The sequence below is a fragment of the Oncorhynchus mykiss genome, chromosome 1 (assembly GCF_057628025.1).
Source record: "Oncorhynchus mykiss isolate SJ-2025 chromosome 1, ASM5762802v1, whole genome shotgun sequence".
NCBI classification, from domain to species: Eukaryota; Metazoa; Chordata; class Actinopteri; order Salmoniformes; family Salmonidae; genus Oncorhynchus; species Oncorhynchus mykiss.
In genome coordinates, this window is record NC_143022.1 from 48,957,824 (window position 1) to 48,967,540 (window position 9,717).

Sequence of the window (9,717 nt, forward strand, 5' to 3'; positions counted from 1 at the left end):
AGCTATGAAGTATACCCTTTTAGTAGAATGTTTATTTCTTCATTGGATTGGTTGATTTGTTGACCATAGAGAAGAGGTAAGTGCTGACCGGACTAATAGAAGTGAAGTTCTGATTCAAATTTGTATTATTCCGAAGGTGGCACATCTGACTCACACCTTAGTGTCATAATTCTTCACGTTTTCAATGTATAGCAACACTGACAAATTCTAAGGTGGAACTATTTGTACTACAGCATTGGAAATGAGGATCTATCCAAACACAGTGTTTATGAAATGCGAGAATGCTGAACAACATTTTCTGACCAATAGGCTTGTTTGTCGTAATATTTGGCCAAAGGTTTCTTCGCTTGAGTTAAGAGGCCCTGTCTCAACTTGCACATGTAAGGGAAGCAGACAGCTGCAGATTTAATATAACTGCTGGGTTACACAGTAACCAGGTTTCTCTTGCCAAAATAACCCACTTATGCAAGAAAGACCTGGATAGTGCCACATTACACAATGCTTATATAAATCTTCCATTTATACAAATAAAAATGACCCCTTTATCTGGAATAGATGTAGTGTTGCCTTACATTTGTGAAATGTGAATGACATTTGCTTAGCCTTCAAACTGTGCTTAGTTTAATATACCGTTGGTTGGACTGCGAGGCAGAGACTGTATCGTTTTTCTTTTGATCTGAAGCCTGACACTGTACGACACGTCGTGTCTCATCCTACATCATTTGAATAAAGCTTCCTCAGCATGATTTTATTCTAACATTACCCATGTTGTTTTTGCAACCCTCACAAACAAATGTTGATCCCCATGTAACGACACGTGATATTCCACAGGGGGGCACTAAAGGTCTGTAACGAAAGGAGGTTGAACAATTTGTACCTTGAACACCATCTAAACTTACACACAGCCTCAACTATTTAAATGACAGAAAATGTCATATCTGCTCTCACACAGTACATTGGGTTTTTCACAGTCCATCATAATAAATTCTTTTTGGCAACTTATGTATTGTTGTCTAAGGTTCATTCCGAAACGCATTCTCTCCACCAAAGCCCAAAGCTTACTAGCATTATAAAGATATCCATCAAGTTTAAGAGGTGTCACCACATTTTTGTAGAGATGTATATGGGGGGCAGTGCAAAGACTCATATTGCAGTGTAAGATCAGTCATGCATCGTACCCAGTTTCTCTCTAGAAACATGATGAGAAGCTATGACTTAGCAGAGCAGTATGGCTGCATCAATTGTTCTAGAACTGGTTCAAGAAAGAAGGTTAGGTTAGTTAGGCTACATGTGATCGTGCTTCACCATAACTGAAACATGGCCTTCTTTCTTTCACGGTTTCACGTCATGGTGCAAGTATTTGCATAAACTGGGAAACATTTGCATACATTTCAATTTCTCTGGCCGGCAGTGAAGGGGTTAATCAGCTGTGTGCTCTCAGTATACGCTCACTAGCAGAATCTGTCTACCACAGCTTCTGCGCTTATCTTCTATCACAGCGCTGAAAACCAGAGGTGTTTCCAGAGGACAACAACACAGAGCTGGTTAGAGAAGCTTCAAACCAAACCACGTACGCACACACACACACAGATCTTGGAGCAGTTGACCTCCACATTAGCCACTAATATCTGACATCAGTATAGTTTATAAAAGTGTATCTGTTTGTCTCTGTCTTTCAGTTTCTGTTTAGACTACATCAAAGATAGAGAAGCTGTGCAGCCACACCATGTTCAATCATGTTACCTAATTAGCTAGCTAGCTAGCTGACAATCTGTTTGACCTGTAGCATATAAACATTTGTTGACGCAGAAAGAAAGGGGATTTAAAAATGATTGATTGAAATTCCCCCTGCCACATTCTGACTGGGTTAACAACTTAATATTAAGTTAATATGGACCCATTGTCTTAGACTTGAAATCTTGGACCGGGATTCAAACACAGGGACTTGTGACTCGACTCAAACATTGACGACTTTGACTCAATTCAGAGTTAGCCACAGGGTGTTGTGAATTGACTTAGACTTATGCTTTAGTGACTCGACTACAACACTGCTGCCATGACATGGCTACTACTACTGCTACAACTAACACTTCAAGTTTTTATACTACTTCTATATTGCATGATCTTTAAAAAAAAATCCATTCATTTCCCTGTAATCTGCTGAGATTGTGATAGTTTTCAGGTTTTGGAGGGAGTTTTCACTGGATTTACTAGAAATGTGAAATTGACCTGGCAAACCTGTCTTTGCCTGAGCATGATCACAACAAAAGTAGCTGTGCAGCACGTTTTTTAAGGAAGAGGAGGATGGTTGCAGACGTTCGCATTCATGCAAGAAGGTAAGTTATAAACTAAACTGTTAACCAATATGTTAACTAAAATGGTATGTGGTGTATTGGCAAGCAATGCATGTACCCATTGTCTTTATTTGTAATTAATGTTAGCTCATGTCTCATGTCTATGTCTTTCGGTGGAATCCAACATGCATTGACAATGTCAGAAAGCCGCGTTGTATCAATACTACATCATGAGATTGAAATTGGTAGGCTCATCCAAACAATTCATTAATGTGCAATTATTACTTTGCATGTTTTTACCTTATACTTATTTACTGCTTGCTAATGATTAGCGTGCTAACTAGCGGTTAGCGTGCTAGCTAACGGTTAGCGTGCTAGTTTAGCATAATTGGTCAAAATGTCTTTGATTCAGAATACATGATTGTGGTTAACCCAATGTTACATGCATTGAACAATAATATTGCCATTGTAACTTGAATTGGTTTACAAGCTAGCTAGAAAAGCCAGTTCCTTTTCATCTGTTTTGTCAAGTCATAAGCATGCATGTGTGCCGAAATATTTAAATAAATCCCCTCATTTAATTATTTTATTTAAGTTTTGGCAGTTTTTTTAGCACCCTTTCTTACCCAAAGAGAAATAAGTTGCTAGTTATTTTGGCTTTGCACTTAAAAGAGTGAAACACAACAACAGGAATTATGATTGTGGAAAGTGTAAAATTTGGTAGGACTGCCAATTCACATGCCTTCCTTTAGCCATATCACTCATACTGTTTCTTGTTTAGTTCATCCATAAAAGCAGATGCGCTTTAGTTGCATCCAGGAACTTGTATAATGTGCTTATGTTATGCTTATACTTGCTTTTTTTTACCTTGAAAGTGGTCTTAAAAAAGGAAATTGTAATATATGTTTGTAAGACCTCTATCAGTCAATGATAACAGTTATTGGTGTCCCCCAGCCCAACTTGTCTTCCTTTACGCAGGCACTGCAGAGGCTAAGAAGACATATGGAAACTCTAAAAGAAACATAATTCAACTTGTATGCCAGATTTGAAAAGGAAATAATAAATCCTGAAGCTCAGGTTTGTCAGTTGTTTAGAATGAGGATACTGGGGATTGTGTAATCATATTCCATTGCCTAAGTGGCACATGACTAATTTAATATTATTGTATCCTTAGATGTCAGACACCGAGGCTGCCAGTACCGTATACATAAGTTAGTGTCATTCAACACCAGCACATACTGTAAGTTCTTGTGAATCTGCTTTGTAAATCAAAGAAAAGTCTGCACTTTCATCCCAAATTCTTTGTATTATAACAAAATGTAAAGTAGAGGAGCACAGAGCCATAACTAATCAAAATGTCAAAATACTTTGTTATCTCTCTAGTGATCTAAGATGCTTTTTTCTGCAATACAGTTGGATACAAGACTGATGACTCAATAACTAGTATTGACAACCTTGAAGATGTTATGTCCCAGGGCCATCAGGTTCATCAGAGGAAGGCAATTTCTCTGAAAAAAATCTGACCGGTATGCCTATCTATACCTTACATACACATGGACCTATTCTTATCTGATATGTCAGTGCAGTTTCACTCTGTAGTCAAATAAAATGTTATTGGTCACATGCACATGGTTAGCAGATGTTTATACGAGTGTAGCGAAATGCATATCTCCCTCACTAGCTTTAAGCACCAGCTGTCCGAGCAGCTCATAGATCACTGCACCTGTACATAGCCCTCCTGTAATCAGCCCATCCAACTACCTCATCCCCATACTGTTATCTATTTAATTTATTTTGCTCCTTTGCACTCCAGTATCTCTACTTGTACACTCATCTTCTGCACATCTATCACTCCACTGTTTAATTGCTATATTGTAATTATTTCGCGACTATGGCCTATTTATTGCCGTACCTCCGTTATCTTACCTCATTTGCACACATTATATAGACGTTTTCTATTGTATTATTGACTGCATGTTTGTTTATTCCATGTGTAACTCTGTTGTTGTTTGTGTTGCACTGCTTTGCTTTATCTTGGCCATGTCACAGTTGTAATTGAGAACTTGTTCTCAGCTAGCCTACCTGGTTAAATAAAGGTGAAATAAAAAATAAAAAAATACACACAAGTGTAAAGGAATGAATAAGAATATGTACATGTAAGTATATGGATGAGGGAGATACAGTAGATGTTATAGAGTACAGTACATACACATGAGATGAGGAATGTAGGGTATGTAAACAGTTTAGTAAGTGGCATTGTTAAAAGTGACTAGTGATACATTTATTACATCCAATTTTTTATTATTAAAGTGGCTAGAGATTTGAGTCAGTATGTAAGCAGCAGCCACTCAATGTTAGTGATGGCTGTTTAACAGTCTGATGGCCTTGAGATAGAAGCTTTTTTTTTCAGTCGTTTAGCTCAGTTACATTAGCTTTCTTGGGAACAGGAACAATGGTGGCACTCTTGGAGCATGTGGGTACAGCAGACTTGGATAGGGATTGATTGAATATGTCCGTAAACACACCAGCCAGCTGGTTTGCGCATGCTCTGAGGACACGGCTAGGGATGCCGTCTGGACCGGCAGCCTTGCGAGGGTTAACTAGTTTAAATATTTTACTCACGTTGGCTGCGGTGAAAAAGAGCCCGCAGGTTTTGGTTTGGTCAGTGTATTGTCCTCAAAGCGAGCAAAGAAGTTGTTTAGTTTGTCTGGGAGCAAGACGTCAGTGTCCACGACGGTGCTGGTTTTCTTTTTATAATCCATGATTGACTGTAGACCCTGCCACATACAGTGGGGAGAACAAGTATTTGATACACTGCTGATTTTGCAGGTTTTCCTACTTACAAAGCATGTAGAGGTCTGTACATTTTTATCATAGGTACACTTCAACTGTGAGAGACGGAATCTAAAACAAAAATACAGAAAATCACATTGTATGATTTTTAAGTCATTCATTTGCATTTTATTGCATGACATAAGTATTTGATACATCAGAAAAGCAGAACTTAATATTTGGTACAGAAACCTTTGTTTGCAATTACAGAGATCATACGTTTCCTGTAGTTCTTGACCAGGTTTGCACACACTGCAGCAGGGATTTTGGCCCACTCCTCCGTACAGAACTTCTCCAGGTCCTTCAGGTTTCGGGGCTGTCGCGGACTTTCAATACGGACTTTCAGCTCCCTCCAAAGATGTTCTATTGAGTTCGGGTCTGGAGACTGGCTAGGCCACTCCAGGACCTTAAGATGCTTCTTACGGAGCCACTCCTTAGTTGCCCTGGCTGTGTGTTTCGGGTCGTTGTCATGTTGGAAGACCCAGCCCCGACCCATCTTCAATGCTCTTACTGAGGGAAGGAGGTTGTTGGCCAAGATCTCGTGATACATGGCCCCATCCATCCTCCCCTCAATACGGTGCAGTCGTCCTGTCCCCTTTGCAGAAAAGCATCCCCAAAGAATGATGTTTCCACCTCCATGCTTCACGGTTGGGATGGTGTTCTTGGGGTTGTACTCATCCTTCTTCTTCCTCCAAACAATGCAATCTTGAAGTGTGGAATCAGATTGGTCGGACCAGCATTGAACAGACCTGAGCACGGGCGTTTTGTTTTAGTTTCTGTCTATAGGCTGGGAGCAACAAAATCGAGTCGTGGTCAGATTTGCGACTCGTTAATCATAAGACATACACCCCCGCCCTTCTTCTTTCCAGAGAGATGTTTGTTTCTGTCAGCGTGATGCGTAAAGAAACCGGGTGGCAGTACCGAGTCTGATAACGTATCCCAAGTGAGCCATGTTTCCGTGAAACAGAGAATGTTACAATGAGAATGTTACAATCTCTGATGTCTCTCTGGAAGACAACCCTTGCTTGAATTTCGTCTACCTTGTGGTCAAGAGACTGGACATTGTCGAGTAGTATACTCGAGAGCGGTGAGCGATGTGCCCGTCTACGGAGCCTGACCAAAAGACCGCTCCGCCTTCCCCTTCTGGGGCGCCATTGTTTTTGGTCGCCTTCAGGAATCCGATCCATTGTCCTGGGTGGTGGTCCAAACAGAGGATCCACTTTGGGAAAGCCATATTCCTGGTCGTAATGTTGGTATGTTGACGTTGCTCTTATATCCAATAGTTCTTCCCGGCTGTATGTAATAAGACTTAAGATTTCCTGGGGAACAGTGTTAGAAATAATACATTAAAAAACCAAAATACTGCATAGTTTCCTAAGAACGCGAATCGAGGCGACCATCTCTGTCAGTTAGTGTATTTCCAACCATGCCAGCACAGAACGGTTCCGTTTGGATTGTACAGTGGTGTGAAAAAGGTTAGGATCCACCCTGATGGAGTCTGCCTTCATTTCAGCATGGTATTGCGCTTTCCCCTCTCACCTCATGGCTGTATCTGTAGGGTTTGTGTGGCTGTAGCCGTCCCTCTCATACCATATTCAATAGGCTTGAATGGCACAGCTGTTATAAACCTGCATTTTTAGTTGCTCCAACAGTTATCGCTTATGGATTGGTTCATAGGTTGGATTGGGTGAAACTGACATGATTCCCACTGATGTTTTCCAGGAGAGATGTCAGCGATTCGGGCCAATGACCAAGGGAAAGCTGGGACAAAAGAGAGGTTCACACGGTAAACATGTTTACTACTGTCTTCAGTCAGTGCATTTTCACTCTGGCAAAAAATGCTGACTCTAATTTGTTGTGCATTGATTTAACTTGCTGCAATTTGATTTTGTTTTTGTCTTTTACAAACTATTATGTCTGAAGAAATGGATGCTGCGGCCACTGATTGCGCATCAGAGAATGACTCTGAGAAAGAGGAGTCATCTGAAGAATCCTATGAAGAAAATCTGACCGGTATGCCTATACCTTACATACACATGGACCTATTCTTAATTACAATGTCCTTTTCAACATGTTTTCCAGGAGAAATGTCAGCGATTCGGGCCAAACAACCAATAACCAAGGGAAGACTGGGACAAAAGAGAGGCTCACACGGTAAGCATGTTTCCTACTGCCTTCAGGCAGTGCATTTTCACTCTGTAGTGTCAACTTATGGGCCATACTGTGCTGGTCCAGATCAATCCTGTCTTTATCAGTTAGTGTATTTCCAACCATGCCAGCACAGAACGGTTCGGTTTGGATTGGACACAAGTCAAGACGTTAGATCTGGAACTAGTGTGTCAGGATAGATGATAACACAGAAGGATTACCACACTTTACATTGTTTTTCTTGAGGGAGGGAACTTGATTTAATAGGTATTGCTTTTATTAGAAGGTTTACATTGCAAACGGATTGTTGGGCTTAGATTCCATACAGATTGAGTCTGCCTTGATGTCAGCATTGCACATTCTCCTCTCACATCCTTATCTATGTAGTTATTTAGTTGGGATTATTAGTTTAATTTCAACACAGTCTCTGCAGATACAGCTGTAACCTTGTAGAGTTAATACAGAGAGATGTTCAAGTACTGTATTGTAGTCAACCTTTATTTAATGTAGTCATTCATAATGCCATCTCTTTACAAAGGTGACAAAGGAACAAAAAGGTATTGGTCGACAATAGAGGTGGATGCAGTTGAAGATTCCTTGATGAACTTTATCCGAATGGGGAAAAATGCCTGGAAAACGCATTCATTGCTGCTTCTCCCCAAGCGCTAGTAAACAGGGACTGGAGAGCAGTACAGTTCTATGTACACAACAGAATAGTTGCAGATCAGAGAAAATAAGTCTATGAGATGCTTCTGGCTCTCTTGGTGTACTTCTGAGGATTTAATGGGACTTACTTGACTTAAGCTCATAGGCAGATGACAAATGTCCTCTATCTCACTGTTCAGGGGAAGTTTTTCCTGGTGGATGGTTCACTTTTGGAGTGACTAAGGTCTCAAGAATACAAAGCCTGCTGACTTTGAATGTTACAGAAAAATAAATAAAATTCTAAGCTGTTAATCTGTTAGTTGGATATATTGAATCCATTACTAAAATGGTTGTTCCAGTTTAAATACTTTAATGAAGAACTACACTACAGCCGTTGAGTTGCCCTCCGTGTTGCATCATTCTGGCATTCTACATGAATATTTTCAGTCATAAAATAGAAATAATATTGAATTTAAAATGGTTAATTATTTTACGCTTCCATTAGGTACAATTTAGGCAGTTGGATAGCTTTTATAGATTTCATAGGAGGCATTCTCTCGATGGCTGATGGCAATGCATTGCAATGCATTGAGTGGCTGCTGCCAACATACAGACTCAATCTCTAGCCACTTTAATAATGAATATTTTGATGTAATAAATGTATCACTAGTCACTTAAACAATGCCACTTTATATAATGTTACATACCCTACATTTCTGTCATTTAAATAGTTGAGGCTGTGTGTTAGTTTAGATGGTGTTCAAGGTACAAAGTGTTCAACCTCCTTTCGTTACAGACCTTTAGTGCCCCCCTGTGGAATATCACGTGTCGTTACATGGGGATCAACATTTGTTTTTGAGGGTTGCAACAAAACAACATGGATAATGTTAGAATAAAATCATGCTGAGGAAGTTTTATTCAAATGACGAAGGATGAGACACGACGTGTCGTACAGTGTCAGGCTTCAGATCAAAAGAAAAACGATAGTCACTGCCTCGCAGTCCAACCAACAGTATTTTAAACGAAGCACAGTTTGAAGGCTAAGCAAATGTCATTCATATTTCACAAATGTAAGGCAACACTACATCTATTCCAGATAAAGGGTTGGTTTTTATTCGTATAAAAGGAATAATTTATATAAGCGTTGTGTTATGTGGCACTATCCAGGTCTTTCTTGCAAAAGTGGGTTATTTTGGCAAGAGAGACCTGGTTACCGCTGAACCCAGCAGTTATATTTCATCTGCAGCTGTCTGCTTCCTTTACATGTGCAAGTTGAGACAGGGCCTTTTCGCGTCAGATGTGCCTCCTTCGGATTAATACAAATTTGAATCGGAACTTCACTTATATTAGTCCGGTCAGCACTTACCTCTTCTCTTTGGTCAACAAATCAACCAATCCAATGAAGAAATAAACATTCTACTAAAAGGGTATACTTCATAGCTCACAAGAAACCAACAACACACACCACAGATCATTTTCAACTGCAATAAAACTTTATAGAAACAGAATTCTTTGGAACATGGTGATGATAAATTAACATTTGCCTAACTAGAATAACAAGTGGATTAATATTAATCTCTAGTTGATGCTGAGGGACATATTCTATCATCACACCAGCGTACTAGATACTCTGGATACTCCTAAGGGGTTGAAGCAGTCCATCTTCAGGAAGAGGCTCACAATTGGCCCAGTGTCGTCCGGTTTAGGGTTTGGCCGGGGTAGGTTGTCATTGTAAATAAGAATTTGTTCTTAACTATCTTCACAATTTAAATAAAGGTAAAAAATTAATTAAATTAAG